This window comes from Mytilus trossulus, chromosome 9 (genome assembly GCF_036588685.1).
Source record: "Mytilus trossulus isolate FHL-02 chromosome 9, PNRI_Mtr1.1.1.hap1, whole genome shotgun sequence".
Lineage (NCBI taxonomy): Eukaryota > Metazoa > Mollusca > Bivalvia > Mytilida > Mytilidae > Mytilus > Mytilus trossulus.
In genome coordinates this window covers 63,208,160-63,235,843 of record NC_086381.1, presented here as the reverse complement: position 1 = coordinate 63,235,843, position 27,684 = coordinate 63,208,160, and the positions used below count along the sequence as shown (strand labels likewise).

Sequence of the window (27,684 nt, the reverse complement as noted above, 5' to 3'; positions counted from 1 at the left end):
CGTTAAAATATAAAAGAGCGTTTAATACTGATTATAATTTAGAATCATATGCAAAACAGTGTGGTCCTGGCCATTGATTGACGACCTAAATTATCCCATTGACTGTGACAGATTATGTGAACGTTTATCTGTAACGACCATTGCTCACTTCTTACTTATTATAGAATTCAAACTGTGGGGCCACCAAAGGTTCTTAACGCCTTTAATAATAAAATAATTCGAAAAATTATTCAGGAATAACCTTTATGTTTTGATTTATATTATTGATATAAATCAACACATCGTATTATTCCGGATTCGTTTTTCGAATTGCTTTATTTGGGTGTTGAGAACCTTTGGTGACCCCACAGATTCAGTGTCTTTAAAAAGTACATAGTGAGCAGTGATTGTTACCGACAAACGTTCACCTAATCTGTCCCAGTCAATGGGATAATTTAGGTCGTCAATCAATGGCCAGGACCACACTGTTTTGAATATGATTCTATATCTAAATGCTATATGTTTAGTTGATATTGATTATTGTATGTCCCCGCGGGGATCAATGTAAATGGTATAACAACTAAAAAACCACAAACCAAGGTGCATAGGACGTAAATGAAATTAAACACAGATCTTGAATCTCTGTTTATATAAATATGTTAAGCTCTGGAAATAAATTATTTAAAATGATCTGTTAAAGACTATATAATATTTCCCATCGGTCCAGATCTATCAAACTCGTTTAATAAAAATTAAATACGAGATATTGATTTAATACGGAATCGTGACACAGTTACAACCATTATCCAAACAGCAGGCAATGTCAATGCAATCAATTTGTTTGTTTATTAATTTTTGTGATTAAAATAATTTCAAAAAAATCTCAGTAGACAAATAAACAAGCGTTGCCTCTCTTTTAGGTTAATATTATACTTCATTTCCTTAGGGTTTCATACGATTTATATATTCCGCTTGTCTGTTTGTAGCCATTATTATATTAGCAACTGATGATTATCTTTGAACAGAAGAAATTTCGGAAATGAACACATTTCAATTGTTGGTTCCAACAGCAATATAACATCCAAAGAAAAATAATGTTATGCAATAAGCTATAAACAAACTGTCAATTTAAACAAAAATGAAGAGGATTATAATCAGTTTCTTGTTGTCAAATACTATTCGTTTTATTTGTTGTCAATCTTTCGACGATATAAAAGGTTTACATAAGGATTTACTATTGGATTACAACAAACATATTCGACCAGAAAGTAATATGGAGAACCCTACCAAGGTATATGTGGGAATAAACTTGGTGACATTGACAGACCTAGATGAGGTCAAGGGTCAGCTTTCAATTGTTGGGTTTTTGAATATATCCTGGACAGATACTAATTTATTTTGGGAACCACGGGACTATGGCGACGCTTACTCTACATGACTCTCTTCGTCTACGATATGGAAACCTCGTTTATTAACCGGAAATTCGGTAAATGTCCCAGAATTCGTAGACGTTGCTGACCTTCAAACTTTAGTCGACTATGACGGCACGTGCTATTGGCTGCCTGGTGTTCTTTGGCATTTATCTTGTAAGATAAATAACGTTCAGTTTCCGTTTGATATACAGGAGTGTTATATTGTATTATTGGCGTGGCCTTATCTGCATGTAATGCAAGATATAGAACTTGTCTCTATGTTTCCAAGTGCGAACAGAGAATACTACGCTGAACACGTGACATGGGAACTGGTAGAAACGAAAACGTATGTCATATCGAGGTACGACATTCCCGCTATACAGTTTGATTTTAAATTTAAAAGAAGACATAAATATTTCGTTATAACACTGATTTGTCCATTAATATTCATCGGGATCCTGAATATTCTTGTTTTCAAAATTCCATCACAATCTGGAGAAAGAATTGGATACGCCATTACAGTTTTATTGTCTGTAGCCGTGTATATGACAATAGCCTCTAATCTTCTGCCGCCATCCTCTTTACCAGACCTTTCGTATATATCAATGTTGTTATTGGAAAATTTAATTCTGAGCTGCTTCATTATGATTAGTGCAATTTATGGGCTTCATTGTTATCATTATCCAGATGACAAACCAATACCGTGGATTTATCAAAAACTATATGCATGTCGTCAAATACTTTCACGTCGTAAGGAAAAGATATCTGATAGCACACTTGGTCTTGATTCAAGTATGACACCAGAACATTCTTGGAAGAAAGTAACTTGGAAACAAGTCAGTGAACATTTGGACACTGTTTTCTTCATCTTCTATTTCTTTTGTCTTGTTGCAATCCATGCTAACTATATTATAAAAGTTATTTAATATATTTTTTAAATGAGTTCTTTGTCTACATTCGAAAACAGTTGCAAGGCAACAGATAATTTCTTTTAAAAAGATAGGATTTAAAAAAGTAATAAAACGTGTATTAATGCAATTAATGTGTTTATATTTGCTTGTTGCACAATCTTGCTCTAATTTGACGTAACTATATACAATGTGCAGAACTGTTCAGTATCACGGAAGAATAAAGCGCTCTGAAACATATTTTAATCTGCCACAATATTGCACGTGTCTCTCAAAATTTAGTGATTATCGTTAGTGGCTGTTTGCATTACTGGTTTTCTGTCCATATTTTAAATTATATTTTTAGCTTGATTAATTTTGTTGAATTTTCTACTCTGAAGTGTATCCCATGTTGTTGACTCGGGTCCTCATATAACTTACTCTACAGCTTACACTACGGTGTTGCGTTAGCTCATTATTGAAGGTCATATGGTAACTTGTAGTTTATCATATAAGTGTCCTGTAGTCAATTATCATGGTGGATATAAAGTTGTCCTATTGATATTTTTGCTGCGTCTTTTTCATGGTGACAAGGTTCAGTTCGAATCTATCTTTCATGACATTTTAAAGTTATAACGATTTCATATTAAAAACGCTGTTCTTGATTGTAATTTTATAGTGCTGGTCTTAGTGATTTAAAATAGAATAAAACAAAAGATTCCTAGCTTCCCGTGTTGTTATTTGATTTCAGAGGGCGCGTCAGTTGCAGATTGAAAGTGGCATGACCAAATTTGGGAACTGAAGTTACCAATAAAATATATCCGTCCCCGGATAACTGATATCAATATGAATTTATTTTTAAATCATTTTGAAATTGACACATTTTAATTATTAAGGCACATTTTAATTATTAAGGCATATGTGCCTGTCCCAAGTCAGGAGCTTGTGATTCAGTGTTTGTTGTTTTTTTATGTGTTACATATTTGTGTTTCGTTCATTTTTTTACATACAGAAGGCCGTTAGTTTTCTCGTTTGAATTCTTTTACATTGTCTTATCGGGGCCTTTTATGGCTGACTATGCGGTATGGGGTTTGCTCATTGTTGAAGGCCGTATGATGACCTATAGTTGTTAATGTTTGTGTCATTTTGGTCTTTTGTGGATAGTTGTCTCATTGGCAATCAGACCACATCTTCTTTTTTATTCATACAAATTTTAACAATTTTATACAAGATGTAGGTGTTATATTCGAATGTTACCCTGTCCTTAATGGTCGTAAGAATGTAATCCATCTGTGATGCATGGGATAAGTCAATAAGGTTTAGTTATTATTAACATATATGTTGTTTACGGATATGATTTATTGATTTAATTATATGTTTACCATTATGTTGCTTCTTTCATGTTGATAATACAATGACAGTTTTCAATTCTTACACGTCTTCGATTTCGTTTGTCATTCATCACATCAAGCCTGTGGTGACAAATATTACTTAAGTTTTCCCAGATGAACTTTGATTTAAATGAAGTTCATATTAATTTTGATTGACACTTTAAGAATTTGAATTTCAAAACTGGTGTTGAGTTTTTTCATTGGCAATCATGCTTTAAAAAAATGTTGATTTTGATTCTTTGATAATTTCGATCTCATTGCCTGTATTTGTTTCATTGTTCTCTTACTGTGGTACTAACTTTGAAACTAGGTTGGTTGACCTGTATACATAAAAATGGGGCGACAGATACCTGAGGAATGGGGCGACAGATACCTGAGGGACAATCAAACTAATAGATCGGAAATAAACTGACAAAGCCATGGCTAAAAAAGAACAGAACACACAGACAAATAATAGTACCTAAGAGGGGGCCCGCTCCAGTCACGCTTCAATGATTCCCGATAAAAGCAACCAATTTTTTTCCCAAAAAAGGGGGGGGCCGCCCCCCCCCTAAATCCTTCTCTGACTCCTTATTCCTGGAAATATTTTCATCAGCTTACTATCAGTATTTTTATTTAAATTGAAAGGTTAAGAAAACAATATCTGTCAAAATATCAAATCATGTATTTTCTATTTTTAAATTCGTGAAATTAAAAATTCCTATCGCGCCAACACCTGTTTCATATTATAAACAAGGTCTGAATATGTTAACATTCCGCAGTTTAGTTCATGAAGTACGAGTTATCGATTTCTCTCAGTCACGTACATGTACATTGTAAACGTCAGATGGACTGAGGTCAAAACTGAATGCCAATAAAACCTTCAGATTGTAAATGATACGCATTTACTGGTATCACTTCTTATGGTGACTGGGGAATAGCAATATGGTCACTTTGGTCATCTTCCGACCGGAAGCAAAACCTTTACCAAAATAGGCGTCCAATGTGTGGGATGTACATCGCACCCACGCCCAGTCAGTCAATTAGAATAATTTAAAAATGTCACGCTTCTGCAGGTTGAAAACCATTGCAACAGCTCTTTGAAGGGCCCGAGGGCGGCCTGTTGTTGGGCAAATGATCTGTTAATATCCGATTTTCTTATGTAGTCAATTTTTCTTTGACCTTTATCCCATGCAATCTAAAAGAGGGACGAAAGATACCAAAGGGACTACCAAACCTTTCTATTATATTCAATGTAACTTTGCATGTAATATTCGCCACTGGACATGAAGTAATTAGCAATAAATCAAGCATTTACTAGTATCAAAATGCGGGCCAATGATATGTACGATTACACTTTATTTTGTATTGAAATATTAGTACATTAGCTACGTGAATAAGACAGCAACTAAACGACATAAATAATTATATATATTCGATTTTGAACAATTTTCAGGTGTATATACAATATGCCAAGCTCTGAATTGTCCCTAGCTAGTCTAAAAAAAAAACTGTAAATATCTTAAACACAAAATTAAAAGATATTAAAGCAACACCAAAATTCTTCACATAACAAGAAAACAAATTATTAAGGTCTGATTCTGATCTGACTTGTCTTTTTTCTGACTCCTAAATGCCGTCTTTATAATATATACAAGCAATCATTGTGGAATCAAATGCCATGTAGTTATTTAAAAGGATGATGAATACAACACAGCAACACTAACACTCGAATTTGACATTAAAAGTTTATTTTAAAAACAAACAAAAGCAATAATGATAAAATCATCAATAATAATGTCAAGTAAATGAATAACAAATAGATATAAATAATATACGGATTTCTAGCTTTATTTTGCTATTTTCTTGTTCATGTTTGGCAATTGTCATACTCGTCTGTATACATGTATATGTGTATTCCAGCACTAGCTTTAAACTGCACTGTGTCAGTCTCATTAATTATAATTATACAAATGTATTATGCAGGATGCAAATATTTACTTCCAATGGCTTTTCTTATTATGAAACTAATCAGTAAGACTATCGATGTTATTATGACGATTTCCAAGGTCCTCCAAACATATTTCATTTTTTTGGAGGCTGGTTTGTGTTGTTCGGTTGCAAAATCGTCCTCATCCTGGACCTATTAACAAAACAAAATATAATTATTGTTATATGTTTTATACCAATTTAGTACTGTCCAATAATCTAAAAAAAAATTGAAAAATTAACAGAAATACAAAAGTCAAATTCTTGAAAAAAAGGACTGAACAAAATTGAGACTGGAAATGGGGAATGTGCCAAATAGACAACAACCCGACCATAGAGCAGACAACAGCAGAAGGTCACCAACAGGTCTTAAATGCAACGAGAAGTTCCCGCACCCGGAGGCGTCCTTCAGCTGGCCCCTAAACAAATATATACTAGTTCAGTGATAATGAACGCCATACTAAATCTTATTTAGTGAGAGGTTTATATACAAGCGAGAGGTTTGCCTAGCTATAATTCCAGGTTGAATCCTCATTTCTCAACATAAGAAAATGTCTGTACCAAGTCAGGAGTATGACAGTTTTTGTCCATTCGTTTGGTGTATTTTATCATTTGATTTTGCTATTTGATTAGAAACTGTTCTTTTTAAATTTTCCTCGGAGTTTTTTATTTTTTTTATTTTACTTTTAAAAACAAGAAGTTTAAACATAAGAATTCTGCAAATCTACGCTTTGAATATACATGTTTACATGACATTGTTATTAATGAATCAAATGTAGGATATGGGCCCAACTCTTTCAGTTATTAAAATAAATCATAAAAGAATCGCTTACAAAAGTTTTGAAAAAAAAAAACACTGCAAAAAGAAAAACAAGACACGAGAAAAAAAACAGGAAAAAAAACCGGCTGCAAAACACTACAAAGAAAATAACAATTTTAGAACACTAACCCAACCAAAAGCAAAGCTCTGGTACGGTCCATACATCACTTTTATACTTAACTATAAGTCACCGTATTGACTTCAACTATAAACAATCACAGAATGAAAGGCCCCTTTAAAATGTGGCGGGGTAAACCGCATATGTATACGTAAGCGCTCAACATATGTGTACAACATACGAACAAACTATCAAATTCAGTTGGCTACATTCAGTGTGCATGTACTCTGGAAGCAATTGTGTTAAAAGGAATGTGATTGCATATATAACAAGTCTATTATCAATTAATCGCTTGAAACATACATGTAGGTGCATACAAGTCACTCCTTAATCAATTAAGAAATACATCTGTGCTGTGTCAGTTTGTTTGAATTTTACTACATGTAGGTTTAGTGCATGCTGTGACAACAACAACTTCATTCTATCATTTGTGTACTTTTTTAAAAGAGGTGTGAGTGTACATTTTGTATTGAGGTATTTATTGGTTGAACAACATAGAGGCGGTTGGGGGGTGGGGGCACGGGGGCCAGGGCTCCCATTTTCTGGGGAAAATTTCGTTGCTTATATAGACTGCTACAAAGGTTAAGATTTAAAATGCATCTTTATGGGCATTTTTATAATCATAAACATAATGGTCCAATCAAAATTATCTGACGTTCCAACGAAAAATACTATAAACATACTATAAACCTGATCCCTCCAAGTATGATCTTAAGATAATCTATCATTTTGCCACTGGACTTTAAGCAACCAACAATCAATCATTCATTAAAATTGATCCTTTATCATTTTTATCATAAATTTAACATCAAAGGACTTATTGACTGAATAGGATAGACGGAGCAGGAATTGTCTATTAACCTTTGATGTTAGGTCAATCGTCCCGAACATTCATGAAATATTTGCCACTAGATGTTAAGCAACCAACAATCAATCAATCTGCTATCGTTGGGTTGTTAACATGTGGACATACATGTATCTCCGTTTGTCCATAACAAAAAAAATACTTTTCGTAAGTAAAATTTTACATATCATATAAATTATGTACCTGTCTAGCTTGTTGAAGAATATGGTTTATTTTTATGTCAAGCGCTGTTAGAAAAGTAGCAAATATACAGTCATGTACTGTCAACTTTATTGGGGTGTACACGCGTTGACCGAAGTACATTTAGTATGAAACGCAGCAGCGCTTCATTCTAAAACTGTGCGCACGGTCAACGATTTTACAATCCTATGAAGTTACAAAAAAAGCATTCAATACTTTAGTATGATCATGAAAACAGGATTTTTTTATTTTTTGTTATTTAAGTCACTTGTGCAATTTAGTGTGGGACCACGTGTTTTTATGAATGATAAGTTTATTGAGTGATGCAATTGATTAAGGAATAACACGTGATGTGCAGTTAGCCAATCATGTCGATTTCCGTTTGAGAAATCAGAAACAATGATTTGGATTTAAACTAGCTCAAGAACCAGGCCTTGCGGTCATTATAAACGTTTGAGTCAGTTGTTTGTACTCGTACTCAAAAATCAACCAATCAAAATGCTGGAGATTAATGTAAATTGCAGGATAAAAACAATAAATATACCTTGTCGAAAATATAAATTGTATTTGTACTCGCTACGAAACAGAAGAAAGGCTCGACATGGCTCGCTTTCCGTCCTTCAATGTACGTATATTGTATATTTATTTATTTGTTTTGATAAACGGTGAACTAAAACTGGTTTTGTCATGTTCAAACCATTAAAAACCGGAACCGTTCAACTTAAATCCGGATGACTGCAACAAAAACGCTCTCAGTAAGTCGCCTGATTAGTTTCAGTGAGATGGTCCTATGAGCTGGTCGATAAAGTTTATACTTGCACCTTAACATCTGTAAACTCTGTTAATTCAATTTGTTGTTCATTTTCCATCTAATAAATTCAGCCTCTTTAGATCTGTGAAAAAAGTGAATCTACATGAAATTAGTTTAATTTAAAACATGATTTTGTGGGCGTGTGTAATATAGATTAATGCAGAGGAAACTGTATAATATATATGCAACATATTGTTTTTATATGTAACTTTCACAATTTCAGATTAAACATGTTTAAGACAGCATACGTGTTATTCAAGATCACAGGGAGACCTTAAAGATTTAAGTAGGTCAAGAGTCACATAAACTTCAAGGAGAGATCATTCATTATTGCAACATTTAGTAGTTTCCCTTGTCACTACTACCACGGCAGCTAGTGCAAACCTTAGTCAGAATCAAACCGTGTAAACCATGGAAACCCTTTGCAACATTACTCACAGGAGATATAAAAGTTTACCAAATGAGGGAAAGTTTACCAAATGAGGGGAAAAAATACTAAAGAACATTCAAAAAAACTTTACACGAGGAAAAACAGACAAAACCATTGCCATTGGTTAAAAGGATACTAGGTTCGAATTGAAAAGGCGAATATAACATACAATTCACTTAAGGGGGCTCCTGGGTAAAAATGTTTTTTTTTCTAATATAGGATTTCGCTATATTTTTTCATAAATAAACTTGATCATATACTTAAAAGAAAAATGAAATAAAAAAATGGGGTCACCGTTCATTTAAGCTAAAATCTGCCTCTTGAAGAAGCATACATTTTTGTTAATGTCCTTTTTTTCTGTTGAACTAATTAGAGAAAAAGAGGAAATATCGAAATAAAAAAATAACCTAATATAAGAAATCGCTTAGATTTTACAATTATTTAGTTTATGTACAGCTTATTTGAAAACAATAATAAAAATAGTAGGTCACCGATGAGTTAGAAAAGATATTTCAAATTTAAGGCCAAAAAATGGCATTTTTGCATCAAAGGGAGATAATTTGGAGCTTTTTCAATTTTTAAAGTCATCTGGGGCCAAACCGAATCCTATTTTAGGTTGTTTTTTGTACCATATCATAAAGTAACAACTAATAGTGTAATAAATTAAATGTGTAATAAAAAAATAAAGGTTTAATTTTTTGCTAAAATTTTTGTACCCACGAGCATACGATACAGTTACAGGGAAGGTAATGACGTTGCTAACTTAATTTGTTATTTTCGCGACGTCAAACTGTGACATATCGGGAAAAGATGCAATTTTCGACTGATTTTTATTATTCAAACTCATTTAATTTGAAAACGAGTTCATTGACCCCTATTTTTCAAAACGGCATTTGGTTTCATTTTGCAGGGAGATTATGTGACCCAAATTTTCTTAAACTGTAAATAGAGGATTTTTTTTTAATTGTGATAAACATGTAGTAAAAAAATACGTTTTTTCCTCAATTCATGTACATTTGATAAATATGAGTTATTTTTGAATAAAAAATTGCATTTATTTTAAGGATAGTTATAAAATATAGAAATTACCGATTATTAAACAAAAAACAATTTGTTTTTATCTTTTATAACAAAAAAGTTATGTCTTACTTTCGAAAAAGAAATTACGGCCACAAATCTGAATTTCGAGCAAATATACAAAATTTCGACCTCATTTTACTCAAAAAGTAGCCCATGAAGGTATATTTTTTAAAACATATTTGATTTGATCAGGTAAAAAATAGCCTATATGCAAATTTTCATGAACTTGTAAATATACAATCTAAACTGTATCCTATGCCCTTAAGGGGGCTTGCGGGTATAAGATTTTCAGAAAAAAAATAAACATTTATTTTTCATATTTTTTTTTATTAATTACCTTTAGTAGTTGTTACTTTGTCAAACATGTATGTACAAAAATTATTCCAAAAAATTCGTGTTGGCCCCAGGTGACTTTTAAAATGTAGATATTATTGAAAAATCTCCAAATTTTCTCCCTTTGGTGCAAAAATGTCATTTTTTGGCATTTAAATTGAAACATCTTTTTAAACTCATCGGTGACCTATATTTTTTATTGCTGTTTTTGAATAAGCTGTACATAAACTAAATAATTGTAAAATTTTAGCGATTTCTATAATTTAGTTCTTTTCTCATTTCGAATTAACCTCTTTTTCTCCTATCAGTTCAACAGAAAATAAGTACTATTACAAAAATGAATGCTTCTTTCAAAGACCCGCGAGCGCCCTTAAAATTATATTTATTCTACAGCAAATAAAATATTCGTCAACTATAACCCTACTAGAACCAGTTGAGTACTCTAGTCGCCAGGAAGAATAATCATGTCCCAATCAACGAGTGCGTATGCTACAAGAATTATCTCTTATTGTAGCCATTTTTTCAGGACAAGAAAACACATACTAGTATCAGTTATTTTTTTTGAAGGTCTAGATTATGTTTATTAAAAAACAAAACAACTAAAGGCTTATAATTGTGTTCGCCAGAAGTGCATTTCAGAAGTGTAACTCATCAGTGAAAACCCGAATAATAAAGCCAGAAATATAAGGTGAAATCATGTACGCACTAGGTTGATGACCATTGGGAACTCAAATACAGAATAGAGAATAATAGGCAATACATAGGGACTGAATAAAAAAAAATAAAAAAAAAATAATAATAGGCCTTAAAATTTAAAGAATACAGAAATAAAGACCCCAACTAGACCCTTTACTTTTGTCAAAGTAAGAAAGACACGACAATTAGAATCCGTTTTCTTACATGATTTGTTTCTGTTCTTTGTGATTTGACCTACAGTATACTATTTAATGTAACAAATGCATCGTACTTAATTGATATAAGAGAGAGAGCAAAAAACAAATAGTACTACGCACATTCTGAACAAACCAAAAGTAAATTTAAAGTCGATTTACATATCTATTACGTAATCATAAGCAATGTAAAATTCCATATATTATACATGTACATGTAACAGTTGATTTTATAACACAAGACGTACATATACATGTATAATGACAACAAGGAGGAAATGTCGTCATTTCTTAATAAATAACACGTCAAAGTTTATAAAAAGCTCTTGTTTATGTTATGAGGAAGTGCGCATGTCGTTATTCTTAAAATGTATTTATTTATTTGTTCAATCCTTTACAAGAAGGTCAGATTAAGGATTTTCACACAAATACAGAACCAAGTGGACACAAAGTGCAAAATATAAGATAAAAACAGAAAAACAGATCAAACAAATCAAGCAAATTAAGAACAGCGAAAAATGGGGTCACGTGGTGAACTATATATAAAAAAGAATAAAGGGCCTAAGGCTACTAAAATAAACAATGCTTTAAAGCTAAAGAATCTAGAACTGAAGGACCCTAATCTATACATTCTTACAACGCTTCGTGAAAAATCTGAAAACTCACATGAAATGCAGTTTAAGCCGACAAATAAATCCAAACCAAAACAGTGATCCATTATAGTTTGGACCTTGTCTTATAAATGTATTAAGTGTACCAAGTTAAGAGATAAGACTAAAAATCAGAGAATAATGTAAACAAACGCATATGATTACGTGACTTTTGTTATTAAGTTTTATGGTTAACCAAACATCGTGTCTTTAAAAAGATTAAGTCCAAAGCATAGGTGCTACTGTGGGGGTAGTTTGAAAAGTTACTGTAGACAAAACAAACAATACACTAGTAAGTTTTGGAGCCCTTTATAGCTTGGTGTTTGGTGTGAGCCAAGGCTCCGTGTTGAAGGCCGTACCTTGACCTATAATGGTTTACTTTTATAAATTGTTATTTGGATGGAGAGTTGTCGCATTGGCACTCATACAACAACTTCCTATATCTATATACTCTTATAAAAAGTGAAAGAGCAGTCTAACAGTGAATTCGATTCAGTAATTTCAATGAATGACCGTTACTACTCACTCTCCGGTTGATTCTATTAAAAAATATCATCATCGCGCAACTTTTAACAAATGTTCTGCTATATATTTATATATAGTACTACAGAAATACTTTTATAAAAATGATTTCATTTGATTACTTTCAATTTGTATATCATTTGTCTCATTTTGCTTTAAAAAAAAAAGTTCACCAAAGATATTAGGCTTATAATTTTGTATGTACAAAATGCGTGTTTTGTCTTCAATAGACTCATCCGTGACGCTTGACTAAAACATAAATCTAGTGGCAACAAGGAACCTGTGTCGCTCACCTAAATTCTTTTTATTTACAATTGATGCATGAAATAATGCAACCGTCATAGTTTTGCTTTAGTTTCAGAGATCTAAGCCCAAAAAATGCCTTTTACCCGAATACTCTATTTTTAGCCAAATCTGCCATTTTCAGTTGGCATGCAGACAGTGTCATCGGACACATTTTTATTTAAACAACATACTCGAATGATGCGTGTGGCCAAGTTTGGTTACGTGTGTCTCTGTTGTTTCAGAGGAGAAGACTCGTAAAAGATCACAAACATTTACGAAAAATTGTTAAAAATTTACTTCAAAAGAGCAATAACTCCTTATTGGGTCTACTGACATTTTGGTCATGTTGACTTATTTGTAAATCTTACTTTGCTGAACATAATGGCTGTTTACAGTTTATCTCTTATTCTAGATATAATAATATTCAAGATAATAAGAAAAAACTGCGAAAAAAATGTTTTTGGCGACAATCTTGGTTGGTGGGCTGGGTCATCGGAAACAGGGCTAGGTCATCGGACTTATTTTTAAAAGAAGATACCCCATTGATGATTGTGGCCAAGTTTGGTTAAATTTGGTCAAGTAGTTTCAGAGAAGATTTTTTTAAAAAGTTAACGACGGACGACGACGGACGACAGACACCAAGTGATGAGAAAAGCTCACTTGGCTTTGTGGGACAGGTGAGCTAAAAAGTTGAAATGCCAAATGTTATATACGATCAAGACAGACAAAAGATAATAAAAAGTAATAGATAACAAAAAATAAGCGCGAGTTTGAACACGATGCAAGTAAACATGTTCGACCATTCCTTCAAAATAAATAATTACACATATATGTAATATTTCTAACATGATACATGTACCTATATACATTGTATGTAGGACTCATAATTATGGCGTGTTCCAGATCTATGGCCGATTCCAAATCTATGGTAAATACGACAGTATGTCATCCCAAAATTATGGCAAATGATGATAGTTTTAAAAAAATGAATCTAAGCAAATAATCTAGTAGGGAATTTAAAACTAGTTTTCAAATCTATGGCAGATTGAGTGCAAAAAGAAGAGTACATACATGTATATGATCAATGACTTGCAAATTTACTTTAATATTTAGTACTTTTTCTTTACTTTTAAATTATCATAATATGTAGGTATCTGTATTTTACAGTACTTGATTTGTACTTAAAATATTGGTTCAGAAATAGTACCAACAGTGATCACAGAATTCCATGTTTGAACATCATAACTATAAGAGATTTGAAATAGACAATTTTCAAAATGCAGAAAATGTAACGATGTAACAAATATAAATCAAGTACTGTTAAATAAAGGTACTTAAATATTACACTAATTTTAAAGTAACAAAATAGTACTGAATATTAAAAGTAGATTTCCAGTACTTCAGATTTTTGGTACTAAAATAGTATTTATGGAAACGTAGCTGTGTAAATAAATCTGACTTTCTTACCCAACAGTATAGTTATACATGTGTGATCGTGAGTTACATCGACAACGTAAGAAGATGTTATTTGATTGTGACGGTATATATTAATCTTTTCCCGGAAAATAACACGATTTGAAATCTCCCATAGATTTGGAGAAAAACTAGATAGATTTATACACTTTCTGTGTATATAAATAAGAAGCTGTGGTATGATTGGTAAAGCGATAACTCTACAAAAGAGACCAAATAACACAGACACAACTATTGGTCACCGTTGTCACTCAACAATGAGTAAAACCCTATAGCAAAGTCAGCTTTAAAAGCCCGCTAAATGACAAATATAAAATAATTCAAACGAGAAAACTATCGACCTAATTATGTACAAAATAATGTACGAAAAAAAAGTATGATATATACATGTAGCAATAAACGAGAACTACAGAATTACTGAACTTGACTTTGGACAGGCAATTACAATATTATGATCATCATTATGTGGCGTGGTTATATAAAAAATTATGTATGTATAACAGGATTCAGATACCATAAAGCTATAATGGAATATATATTTTAGATTACCCCCTGTCCTTGCATGAACTATTTTCCACTGGGCGCTAAACAAATAACAATTAATCACTGCTAAAGATACACAACGTAAAAACCAAATGAAGGATTGAAACGTAAATTAAACCTTACCTTGTTCAACGATCAACAATTATTATTATACACAAACCAGAGAAAAAAAATATTAGAAATACATCTATACATAAACACGCATTGGAATAAATTATTGTAGGTTAGAATATGTATAAGTAAAGTTAAGAAATTCCTTATTTACCTGCACATAGTCTGTCAGTAATTTTATAACGTAGAAGAAGACAATAAACGATTCTGAGAAACATAAAACAACAATCCGGATTCGAACTGTAAATATTCGCATAAAAACACACCAGTCGTAAACACTACAGGCTTAAACACTAATAAAAATATAACCATGACAAATTACAGATGATGACAGTTATTTACATAATTTTGTGTACATCATGTATATATAAATAGTTTTATAAATGATGTTAAACTTTGTAAACCGGATCTGCTTTTTACACGTCTCTCAATTCGAATAGAATGTCATCTGTTGTAATTTTATTTTTGCCTATATGAATGTTTGGTTACATAAATATATTTGAAAGTAATAGCCTTGCTTGTTTAACGGAAAAGAAGGGAGAGGGGCGGAAGGTCATTTCTGTAAAAATAAAATACAAAATATTGTGTTGACCCTTCTACTTTTTTTAAATATGTATAAGAAGATGTGGTATGAGTGCCAATGAGACAAGTATGTATTCTGATTTAATTTTGTAGCTTTTCAATAAATAATAAAAACATAAGTTTACTTGGAAGGAAATGGCATCCTAAGTTGTTTTATTTTGAAGTTACTACTTCTGTATTGACCATACGATGATGACACAAATAGTTTTCTATATAACTTTTTAATTGTGTGAAATAATGCACAAAATCATGCAGGATTGATGATTGTATCAGTTTTGAAAGTGTACCACAATATGGTGGACTAAAAAGGATAGGATCATTCCATATGCCTTCTTACAGGTATACATTTGTACACACAAACTTGCTTCACCACGGCGCATTACATTTGCACACAGTACCATTACACTATGTTTTATTTGTATTACAATTCACCTTCATTTTGGGTGACTTTCATAAAGCCTATATAAGGTGATGACCGTTATAGATCGATGAAGAAGATACTTTATTTCCATCAAATGGGCTCACAAGGAGCATACTATAATAGCATTAATTAATTGATCGTGTGAAAAAAATACCGGACTAAGAAAAAGAAAAACATAACCTCCTCCCCCTTCTTTGAAGTTTAATGATTGCTCCCTAACGAACATTATTAACGGTGACCTTCGTTTTCTGGTGTCCTTTGCTCGTTTGTCTGCATCGATTATATCCCAATTAAGATATAACCCTTGCAGGACCCCTTTATCTTTAAAGATTCTAGGATCCGATCTAATTCTATTGCATTTTTTGTGTACATCAGTTATCGATTTACTTCCTGATGAGCCACAAAAGACTTGTATTACATAATTATATAACATAACAAAATAGACAATAATTATTTTTAATCATTTTACAATCTGGTACAAATTGTACAACCTATAAAATTTATACAATAAAAGATATAAAAAGAATGTGGTATAATTGCCAATGATATAACTCACCACAAAAGACAACATTTAAAAAAAAAAAAAGACAACATGACGTAGAAGTATTATAGATTACCGTATGGCTTTCAACATTGATCATAAGATGAATTGTAAAGTCTTTCAAACGCGCTAGCATTATAACACAAGGGTAATTTGTGGGTCCCTTATAGCTTCCGGTTTGATGTGAGCAAATGCTCAGTGTTGAAGGCCGTACTTTGACTATAATTGTTTACTTTTTACACATTGTGATTGAATTGAAAGTTGTCTCATTGCCACTCATACCACATCTTCTTATTTTCCCATAAAAACAATCAAAGCTGCACTGTGCTTCCTTCTAATTCTTTAAACAATCAATTAAATAATAAAATCTGATAAAAAGTTTTTGTCTCCTTTAAAAAGTTGCTTTTATATACCTCTTGGAAAAGTATACATCTTTTATATAATATAAAAAAAACTCATTCAACTTTGAAATTTAAACAATTAAGATAAAACATGGCAAACGTTTTCCCAAAAAAGCATCACATATTTGCAACTGGACATTAAGCAAAAAAAACAATTCATCAATATCCTAAATCTGTTCATTTACTCATCGATTTAACTATTATTTCATTGTTTTTGTTTTGAACACAGATTGAGAAGTATTGGAAATCAATATTGCATATGTATACATGTATCTTTGTGCGTCTGAATTAACATGATAAAAAATTAGTTTGCTTCAAAAAAGATAATTATATTGATAAGTATATTTTCATCCAAACCCAAGATCCCGTGTCGATAAAGAATGAATGACTTGGATATTCAAAATCAATATTAAACTTCATATTAACCTTACTCAACTCATTCATTACTTAAAAGTTTAATCTTTCCAATCGTTTGAAATTATAAAATATTTACCTAAATTATCGTATATTGAAAAGGAGGCGAATGATTATGATGCTATGGGACCGATGGGTCTGCATATGGTTTTTCATGAAAAATGCAACATTAAACTGATAAGTCAAAAGGGGCTCAAGAAGGGAGTGTTGGATGAATTTACTGTCAAAATGTGTGTAGTTTTGTTCAACACAGACTCATAACAAATTGGTAAATACTGCTAAATCATAATATGCATGAAAAAGGGGGAGGGTTGATAAAAATTAAATACCATTTTCAAAATCGTCCTCAAATTCAAATGAGTAAAGCTAGAAATTTACATATACAATGTACCATACAGTCGTTTCATATTTCAATGCAAAAGAAAATTATTATTAAAAAAAATCATGCATAATAAAATTGCAGTAGGAACTTACTTTTTGGGAATAGTTAGATTGCTTATAATCACAAGTTAATTTTGTGACGCATTCTTCGATATTTAACATGTTTTACGAAAAAGACCATATTATAAGTAACACATGTGGAAAATGTTCAGGTAAAGGTATAATTATATGCTAATCATATCAAGCTGGCGATTTTACACTTGACAAACACAAAATTGAATGTGGTCGATTAGGATTTAATAACATTATATTACAACAATGATTTAAGTAAAATGACATTTTTCATTATTTTTGAAGATATTTTATGTATCACAGGGTCACAGTGGTTTTTAAGACGTAATATACTATTTTCTAATAACTTAAGTAAAACAATTGAACTGGATGATTCGCTTTTTAATTCATTAGGGTCTGCATGGATTAGGGGTTTAATTCTGTATTCTTTAATTTTTGTATTATTTTTCTCTATTTATTATCGTTATAGAAAAGAATTTTTATCCGTTCGTTTCGGATTCCATTCTTTATATTTTAGCCACCAATTATTCTCTATTTATTTAATTTGTTAGCCTATTTTTCTACCTTCTTTTTTCATAACCATTTTATGTAGCATTAGCTCCTTTTTCTCTTTCTGCATTTCTGCAACCCCCATCCATACCCTGATACATGAGTTGTTATTTTCTTCAGAATGAAGAACGAACATTTATTTACATTGTGTTTCTAAGACTGCCTAGCTGGCTAGTGGCGAATCCAGGGGACTGGTGGTTTCCGAGGTTGGAACCCCCATTTTTTTTTTAACTATCAATGCTATAAAATGGGGACATATGGTTGGAACCCCCTTTTCAAAATGGCTAGATCCGCTCCTACTTACAACGGAAATCGCATTAGATTTTATAGGATGCATCTTTTTACATATATTTAAACGAGAGAGTGAAAAGTCCGTGCTGATTGTGAAAAAGCGTTGAATTTATTTTGTGATCAATGAAATTTCCAAGGCTTTAAAATCTGCGTTCGTCGGACATAGAATGAATTAAAATGATCATGTTATTTCGTTCGATTAAGATTAAATACGAATACGTATACGTATGACGTACGTTTAAAAATGCATTCTCCCTTTAATTGCGACTTGCCGTATTTCACAAGCCGCTTTTTTATTTTCACACCAGTTTTGTCATGCAGAAATAGTTTCATGCTGTTGGGTAATTAAAGCAAAGCAAGATCTCGCGTTTCGTGTGCTTCTTGTATATACATTTGCAAAATTTGTGTAGCTTGTTTTAAAATTAAAACACCGTGTCTGAGTAAGACATAGGATTTATACGCTTTGGAAACTCGGAAAAATTTGAGTATCGCTTCTCGGCCTTTTGGCTAAGATCAAAGTGTAGTATCTGTTCTTATCAGCTTAATATCTGATACGTACCCCATGTGGGTACTTCGATATTAAACTGATTTTTGCAACTAGGTGAGATGTTAGGTGCTTGCACCGCTCTTGCCACGAGTTGGCCTGGTATTGCAGTACCTCCAGGATCGGCTCACTCCCCATTTCGGGGAGAAAATTAAAATAGAAAAATAGCTCCTTCTATAGTCTGAGAAACAGCCCCAGTAAAATATTCTCTAATACGTTTTCTATATTATTTTATGTTATATATTGTATAGTTTTACTCATTGTTGTAAATTAATTCTACTTCTCGTGCATGTAAAATAAATCGCATACTATTTTTTTTTTATGTCTGTTCTCTAAAAAGTGTTGTTTTTCTTTTCTTTTCTAATAATGTGATGTTTTTTCTCTTTCTCTCTCTCTTGTATTCATAACAGCATATGTCAGTGTAATAATGTATTCTCGTTCCTTAAGACAAACTCTATATAAATTTTTAGCGTTACGGAAAAACGCGGGGAAAAGAATTACGTCCCCTTCTACTGTTTCAATCATCGTTAATAGCGACGTCGCCTCAGAACGAGGGCAAACGATGGAAACTACAGTCGGCCGGTAAGTTTTTTCCTCCTTTTAAAATTAATTTAAACATAGCTGTACCGGTTAATTCCTTTAAAAAATAGAACAGATGAACTGTTTATGTGTGTTTTATTTAAACGAGAGAGTGAAAAGTCCGTGCTGATTGTGAAAAAGCGTTGAATTTATTTTGTGATCAATGAAATTTCCAAGGCTTTAAAATCTGCGTTCGTCGGACATAGAATGAATTAAAATGATCATGTTATTTCGTTCGATTAAGATTAAATACGAATACGTATACGTATGACGTACGTTTAAAAATGCATTCTCCCTTTAATTGCGACTTGCCGTATTTCACAAGCCGCTTTTTTATTTTCACACCAGTTTTGTCATGCAGAAATAGTTTCATGCTGTTGGGTAATTAAAGCAAAGCAAGATCTCGCGTTTCGTGTGCTTCTTGTATATACATTTGCAAAATTTGTGTAGCTTGTTTTAAAATTAAAACACCGTGTCTGAGTAAGACATAGGATTTATACGCTTTGGAAACTCGGAAAAATTTGAGTATCGCTTCTCGGCCTTTTGGCTAAGATCAAAGTGTAGTATCTGTTCTTATCAGCTTAATATCTGATACGTACCCCATGTGGGTACTTCGATATTAAACTGATTTTTGCAACTAGGTGAGATGTTAGGTGCTTGCACCGCTCTTGCCACGAGTTGGCCTGGTATTGCAGTACCTCCAGGATCGGCTCACTCCCCATTTCGGGGAGAAAATTAAAATAGAAAAATAGCTCCTTCTATAGTCTGAGAAACAGCCCCAGTAAAATATTCTCTAATACGTTTTCTATATTATTTTATGTTATATATTGTATAGTTTTACTCATTGTTGTAAATTAATTCTACTTCTCGTGCATGTAAAATAAATCGCATACTATTTTTTTTTTATGTCTGTTCTCTAAAAAGTGTTGTTTTTCTTTTCTTTTCTAATAATGTGATGTTTTTTCTCTTTCTCTCTCTCTTGTATTCATAACAGCATATGTCAGTGTAATAATGTATTCTCGTTCCTTAAGACAAACTCTATATAAATTTTTAGCGTTACGGAAAAACGCGGGGAAAAGAATTACGTCCCCTTCTACTGTTTCAATCATCGTTAATAGCGACGTCGCCTCAGAACGAGGGCAAACGATGGAAACTACAGTCGGCCGGTAAGTTTTTTCCTCCTTTTAAAATTAATTTAAACATAGCTGTACCGGTTAATTCCTTTAAAAAATAGAACAGATGAACTGTTTATGTGTGTTTTATTTAAACGAGAGAGTGAAAAGTCCGTGCTGATTGTGAAAAAGCGTTGAATTTATTTTGTGATCAATGAAATTTCCAAGGCTTTAAAATCTGCGTTCGTCGGACATAGAATGAATTAAAATGATCATGTTATTTCGTTCGATTAAGATTAAATACGAATACGTATACGTATGACGTACGTTTAAAAATGCATTCTCCCTTTAATTGCGACTTGCCGTATTTCACAAGCCGCTTTTTTATTTTCACACCAGTTTTGTCATGCAGAAATAGTTTCATGCTGTTGGGTAATTAAAGCAAAGCAAGATCTCGCGTTTCGTGTGCTTCTTGTATATACATTTGCAAAATTTGTGTAGCTTGTTTTAAAATTAAAACACCGTGTCTGAGTAAGACATAGGATTTATACGCTTTGGAAACTCGGAAAAATTTGAGTATCGCTTCTCGGCCTTTTGGCTAAGATCAAAGTGTAGTATCTGTTCTTATCAGCTTAATATCTGATACGTACCCCATGTGGGTACTTCGATATTAAACTGATTTTTGCAACTAGGTGAGATGTTAGGTGCTTGCACCGCTCTTGCCACGAGTTGGCCTGGTATTGCAGTACCTCCAGGATCGGCTCACTCCCCATTTCGGGGAGAAAATTAAAATAGAAAAATAGCTCCTTCTATAGTCTGAGAAACAGCCCCAGTAAAATATTCTCTAATACGTTTTCTATATTATTTTATGTTATATATTGTATAGTTTTACTCATTGTTGTAAATTAATTCTACTTCTCGTGCATGTAAAATAAATCGCATACTATTTTTTTTTTATGTCTGTTCTCTAAAAAGTGTTGTTTTTCTTTTCTTTTCTAATAATGTGATGTTTTTTCTCTTTCTCTCTCTCTTGTATTCATAACAGCATATGTCAGTGTAATAATGTATTCTCGTTCCTTAAGACAAACTCTATATAAATTTTTAGCGTTACGGAAAAACGCGGGGAAAAGAATTACGTCCCCTTCTACTGTTTCAATCATCGTTAATAGCGACGTCGCCTCAGAACGAGGGCAAACGATGGAAACTACAGTCGGCCGGTAAGTTTTTTCCTCCTTTTAAAATTAATTTAAACATAGCTGTACCGGTTAATTCCTTTAAAAAATAGAACAGATGAACTGTTTATGTGTGTTTTATTTAAACGAGAGAGTGAAAAGTCCGTGCTGATTGTGAAAAAGCGTTGAATTTATTTTGTGATCAATGAAATTTCCAAGGCTTTAAAATCTGCGTTCGTCGGACATAGAATGAATTAAAATGATCATGTTATTTCGTTCGATTAAGATTAAATACGAATACGTATACGTATGACGTACGTTTAAAAATGCATTCTCCCTTTAATTGCGACTTGCCGTATTTCACAAGCCGCTTTTTTATTTTCACACCAGTTTTGTCATGCAGAAATAGTTTCATGCTGTTGGGTAATTAAAGCAAAGCAAGATCTCGCGTTTCGTGTGCTTCTTGTATATACATTTGCAAAATTTGTGTAGCTTGTTTTAAAATTAAAACACCGTGTCTGAGTAAGACATAGGATTTATACGCTTTGGAAACTCGGAAAAATTTGAGTATCGCTTCTCGGCCTTTTGGCTAAGATCAAAGTGTAGTATCTGTTTCTTATCAGCTTAATATCTGATACGTACCCCATGTGGGTACTTCGATATTAAACTGATTTTTGCAACTAGGTGAGATGTTAGGTGCTTGCACCGCTCTTGCCACGAGTTGGCCTGGTATTGCAGTACCTCCAGGATCGGCTCACTCCCCATTTCGGGGAGAAAATTAAAATAGAAAAATAGCTCCTTCTATAGTCTGAGAAACAGCCCCAGTAAAATATTCTCTAATACGTTTTCTATATTATTTTATGTTATATATTGTATAGTTTTACTCATTGTTGTAAATTAATTCTACTTCTCGTGCATGTAAAATAAATCGCATACTATTTTTTTTTTATGTCTGTTCTCTAAAAAGTGTTGTTTTTCTTTTCTTTTCTAATAATGTGATGTTTTTTCTCTTTCTCTCTCTCTTGTATTCATAACAGCATATGTCAGTGTAATAATGTATTCTCGTTCCTTAAGACAAACTCTATATAAATTTTTAGCGTTACGGAAAAACGCGGGGAAAAGAATTACGTCCCCTTCTACTGTTTCAATCATCGTTAATAGCGACGTCGCCTCAGAACGAGGGCAAACGATGGAAACTACAGTCGGCCGGTAAGTTTTTTCCTCCTTTTAAAATTAATTTAAACATAGCTGTACCGGTTAATTCCTTTAAAAAATAGAACAGATGAACTGTTTATGTGTGTTTTATTTAAACGAGAGAGTGAAAAGTCCGTGCTGATTGTGAAAAAGCGTTGAATTTATTTTGTGATCAATGAAATTTCCAAGGCTTTAAAATCTGCGTTCGTCGGACATAGAATGAATTAAAATGATCATGTTATTTCGTTCGATTAAGATTAAATACGAATACGTATACGTATGACGTACGTTTAAAAATGCATTCTCCCTTTAATTGCGACTTGCCGTATTTCACAAGCCGCTTTTTTATTTTCACACCAGTTTTGTCATGCAGAAATAGTTTCATGCTGTTGGGTAATTAAAGCAAAGCAAGATCTCGCGTTTCGTGTGCTTCTTGTATATACATTTGCAAAATTTGTGTAGCTTGTTTTAAAATTAAAACACCGTGTCTGAGTAAGACATAGGATTTATACGCTTTGGAAACTCGGAAAAATTTGAGTATCGCTTCTCGGCCTTTTGGCTAAGATCAAAGTGTAGTATCTGTTTCTTATCAGCTTAATATCTGATACGTACCCCATGTGGGTACTTCGATATTAAACTGATTTTTGCAACTAGGTGAGATGTTAGGTGCTTGCACCGCTCTTGCCACGAGTTGGCCTGGTATTGCAGTACCTCCAGGATCGGCTCACTCCCCATTTCGGGGAGAAAATTAAAATAGAAAAATAGCTCCTTCTATAGTCTGAGAAACAGCCCCAGTAAAATATTCTCTAATACGTTTTCTATATTATTTTATGTTATATATTGTATAGTTTTACTCATTGTTGTAAATTAATTCTACTTCTCGTGCATGTAAAATAAATCGCATACTATTTTTTTTTTATGTCTGTTCTCTAAAAAGTGTTGTTTTTCTTTTCTTTTCTAATAATGTGATGTTTTTTCTCTTTCTCTCTCTCTTGTATTCATAACAGCATATGTCAGTGTAATAATGTATTCTCGTTCCTTAAGACAAACTCTATATAAATTTTTAGCGTTACGGAAAAACGCGGGGAAAAGAATTACGTCCCCTTCTACTGTTTCAATCATCGTTAATAGCGACGTCGCCTCAGAACGAGGGCAAACGATGGAAACTACAGTCGGCCGGTAAGTTTTTTCCTCCTTTTAAAATTAATTTAAACATAGCTGTACCGGTTAATTCCTTTAAAAAATAGAACAGATGAACTGTTTATGTGTGTTTTATTTAAACGAGAGAGTGAAAAGTCCGTGCTGATTGTGAAAAAGCGTTGAATTTATTTTGTGATCAATGAAATTTCCAAGGCTTTAAAATCTGCGTTCGTCGGACATAGAATGAATTAAAATGATCATGTTATTTCGTTCGATTAAGATTAAATACGAATACGTATACGTATGACGTACGTTTAAAAATGCATTCTCCCTTTAATTGCGACTTGCCGTATTTCACAAGCCGCTTTTTTATTTTCACACCAGTTTTGTCATGCAGAAATAGTTTCATGCTGTTGGGTAATTAAAGCAAAGCAAGATCTCGCGTTTCGTGTGCTTCTTGTATATACATTTGCAAAATTTGTGTAGCTTGTTTTAAAATTAAAACACCGTGTCTGAGTAAGACATAGGATTTATACGCTTTGGAAACTCGGAAAAATTTGAGTATCGCTTCTCGGCCTTTTGGCTAAGATCAAAGTGTAGTATCTGTTTCTTATCAGCTTAATATCTGATACGTACCCCATGTGGGTACTTCGATATTAAACTGATTTTTGCAACTAGGTGAGATGTTAGGTGCTTGCACCGCTCTTGCCACGAGTTGGCCTGGTATTGCAGTACCTCCAGGATCGGCTCACTCCCCATTTCGGGGAGAAAATTAAAATAGAAAAATAGCTCCTTCTATAGTCTGAGAAACAGCCCCAGTAAAATATTCTCTAATACGTTTTCTATATTATTTTATGTTATATATTGTATAGTTTTACTCATTGTTGTAAATTAATTCTACTTCTCGTGCATGTAAAATAAATCGCATACTATTTTTTTTTTATGTCTGTTCTCTAAAAAGTGTTGTTTTTCTTTTCTTTTCTAATAATGTGATGTTTTTTCTCTTTCTCTCTCTCTTGTATTCATAACAGCATATGTCAGTGTAATAATGTATTCTCGTTCCTTAAGACAAACTCTATATAAATTTTTAGCGTTACGGAAAAACGCGGGGAAAAGAATTACGTCCCCTTCTACTGTTTCAATCATCGTTAATAGCGACGTCGCCTCAGAACGAGGGCAAACGATGGAAACTACAGTCGGCCGGTAAGTTTTTTCCTCCTTTTAAAATTAATTTAAACATAGCTGTACCGGTTAATTCCTTTAAAAAATAGAACAGATGAACTGTTTATGTGTGTTTTATTTAAACGAGAGAGTGAAAAGTCCGTGCTGATTGTGAAAAAGCGTTGAATTTATTTTGTGATCAATGAAATTTCCAAGGCTTTAAAATCTGCGTTCGTCGGACATAGAATGAATTAAAATGATCATGTTATTTCGTTCGATTAAGATTAAATACGAATACGTATACGTATGACGTACGTTTAAAAATGCATTCTCCCTTTAATTGCGACTTGCCGTATTTCACAAGCCGCTTTTTTATTTTCACACCAGTTTTGTCATGCAGAAATAGTTTCATGCTGTTGGGTAATTAAAGCAAAGCAAGATCTCGCGTTTCGTGTGCTTCTTGTATATACATTTGCAAAATTTGTGTAGCTTGTTTTAAAATTAAAACACCGTGTCTGAGTAAGACATAGGATTTATACGCTTTGGAAACTCGGAAAAATTTGAGTATCGCTTCTCGGCCTTTTGGCTAAGATCAAAGTGTAGTATCTGTTCTTATCAGCTTAATATCTGATACGTACCCCATGTGGGTACTTCGATATTAAACTGATTTTTGCAACTAGGTGAGATGTTAGGTGCTTGCACCGCTCTTGCCACGAGTTGGCCTGGTATTGCAGTACCTCCAGGATCGGCTCACTCCCCATTTCGGGGAGAAAATTAAAATAGAAAAATAGCTCCTTCTATAGTCTGAGAAACAGCCCCAGTAAAATATTCTCTAATACGTTTTCTATATTATTTTATGTTATATATTGTATAGTTTTACTCATTGTTGTAAATTAATTCTACTTCTCGTGCATGTAAAATAAATCGCATACTATTTTTTTTTTATGTCTGTTCTCTAAAAAGTGTTGTTTTTCTTTTCTTTTCTAATAATGTGATGTTTTTTCTCTTTCTCTCTCTCTTGTATTCATAACAGCATATGTCAGTGTAATAATGTATTCTCGTTCCTTAAGACAAACTCTATATAAATTTTTAGCGTTACGGAAAAACGCGGGGAAAAGAATTACGTCCCCTTCTACTGTTTCAATCATCGTTAATAGCGACGTCGCCTCAGAACGAGGGCAAACGATGGAAACTACAGTCGGCCGGTAAGTTTTTTCCTCCTTTTAAAATTAATTTAAACATAGCTGTACCGGTTAATTCCTTTAAAAAATAGAACAGATGAACTGTTTATGTGTGTTTTATTTAAACGAGAGAGTGAAAAGTCCGTGCTGATTGTGAAAAAGCGTTGAATTTATTTTGTGATCAATGAAATTTCCAAGGCTTTAAAATCTGCGTTCGTCGGACATAGAATGAATTAAAATGATCATGTTATTTCGTTCGATTAAGATTAAATACGAATACGTATACGTATGACGTACGTTTAAAAATGCATTCTCCCTTTAATTGCGACTTGCCGTATTTCACAAGCCGCTTTTTTATTTTCACACCAGTTTTGTCATGCAGAAATAGTTTCATGCTGTTGGGTAATTAAAGCAAAGCAAGATCTCGCGTTTCGTGTGCTTCTTGTATATACATTTGCAAAATTTGTGTAGCTTGTTTTAAAATTAAAACACCGTGTCTGAGTAAGACATAGGATTTATACGCTTTGGAAACTCGGAAAAATTTGAGTATCGCTTCTCGGCCTTTTGGCTAAGATCAAAGTGTAGTATCTGTTCTTATCAGCTTAATATCTGATACGTACCCCATGTGGGTACTTCGATATTAAACTGATTTTTGCAACTAGGTGAGATGTTAGGTGCTTGCACCGCTCTTGCCACGAGTTGGCCTGGTATTGCAGTACCTCCAGGATCGGCTCACTCCCCATTTCGGGGAGAAAATTAAAATAGAAAAATAGCTCCTTCTATAGTCTGAGAAACAGCCCCAGTAAAATATTCTCTAATACGTTTTCTATATTATTTTATGTTATATATTGTATAGTTTTACTCATTGTTGTAAATTAATTCTACTTCTCGTGCATGTAAAATAAATCGCATACTATTTTTTTTTTATGTCTGTTCTCTAAAAAGTGTTGTTTTTCTTTTCTTTTCTAATAATGTGATGTTTTTTCTCTTTCTCTCTCTCTTGTATTCATAACAGCATATGTCAGTGTAATAATGTATTCTCGTTCCTTAAGACAAACTCTATATAAATTTTTAGCGTTACGGAAAAACGCGGGGAAAAGAATTACGTCCCCTTCTACTGTTTCAATCATCGTTAATAGCGACGTCGCCTCAGAACGAGGGCAAACGATGGAAACTACAGTCGGCCGGTAAGTTTTTTCCT

General features: G+C 32.8%; 1 long non-coding RNA gene and 8 other non-coding genes across 9 annotated transcripts; 8 read left to right on the top strand and 1 right to left on the bottom strand.

Annotated features, from left to right (window-relative positions):
* Positions 1 to 5,416: 5,416 nt before the first annotated feature.
* On the bottom strand, positions 5,417 to 15,101 carry LOC134684116 (uncharacterized). The gene is made up of 3 exons (XR_010101175.1): positions 14,903 to 15,101; positions 8,442 to 8,513; positions 5,417 to 5,791 (listed from the first exon to the last, which is right to left on the bottom strand). It is a non-coding gene; the product is annotated as an uncharacterized LOC134684116 (long non-coding RNA).
* Positions 15,102 to 18,887: 3,786 nt separating this feature from the next.
* LOC134685773 (U2 spliceosomal RNA) lies at positions 18,888 to 19,080 on the top strand. The gene has a single exon (XR_010101397.1). It is a non-coding gene; the product is annotated as a U2 spliceosomal RNA (small nuclear RNA).
* Positions 19,081 to 20,050: 970 nt separating this feature from the next.
* On the top strand, positions 20,051 to 20,243 carry LOC134685772 (U2 spliceosomal RNA). Its single transcript, XR_010101396.1, has one exon. It is a non-coding gene; the product is annotated as a U2 spliceosomal RNA (small nuclear RNA).
* Positions 20,244 to 21,213: 970 nt separating this feature from the next.
* Positions 21,214 to 21,406, top strand: LOC134685771 (U2 spliceosomal RNA). The gene has a single exon (XR_010101395.1). It is a non-coding gene; the product is annotated as a U2 spliceosomal RNA (small nuclear RNA).
* Positions 21,407 to 22,376: 970 nt separating this feature from the next.
* Positions 22,377 to 22,570, top strand: LOC134685827 (U2 spliceosomal RNA). The gene has a single exon (XR_010101448.1). It is a non-coding gene; the product is annotated as a U2 spliceosomal RNA (small nuclear RNA).
* Positions 22,571 to 23,540: 970 nt separating this feature from the next.
* On the top strand, positions 23,541 to 23,734 carry LOC134685826 (U2 spliceosomal RNA). The gene has a single exon (XR_010101447.1). It is a non-coding gene; the product is annotated as a U2 spliceosomal RNA (small nuclear RNA).
* Positions 23,735 to 24,704: 970 nt separating this feature from the next.
* On the top strand, positions 24,705 to 24,898 carry LOC134685824 (U2 spliceosomal RNA). Its single transcript, XR_010101445.1, has one exon. It is a non-coding gene; the product is annotated as a U2 spliceosomal RNA (small nuclear RNA).
* Positions 24,899 to 25,868: 970 nt separating this feature from the next.
* On the top strand, positions 25,869 to 26,061 carry LOC134685770 (U2 spliceosomal RNA). The gene has a single exon (XR_010101394.1). It is a non-coding gene; the product is annotated as a U2 spliceosomal RNA (small nuclear RNA).
* Positions 26,062 to 27,031: 970 nt separating this feature from the next.
* LOC134685769 (U2 spliceosomal RNA) lies at positions 27,032 to 27,224 on the top strand. The gene has a single exon (XR_010101393.1). It is a non-coding gene; the product is annotated as a U2 spliceosomal RNA (small nuclear RNA).
* The last annotated feature ends 460 nt before the right edge of the window (positions 27,225 to 27,684 follow it).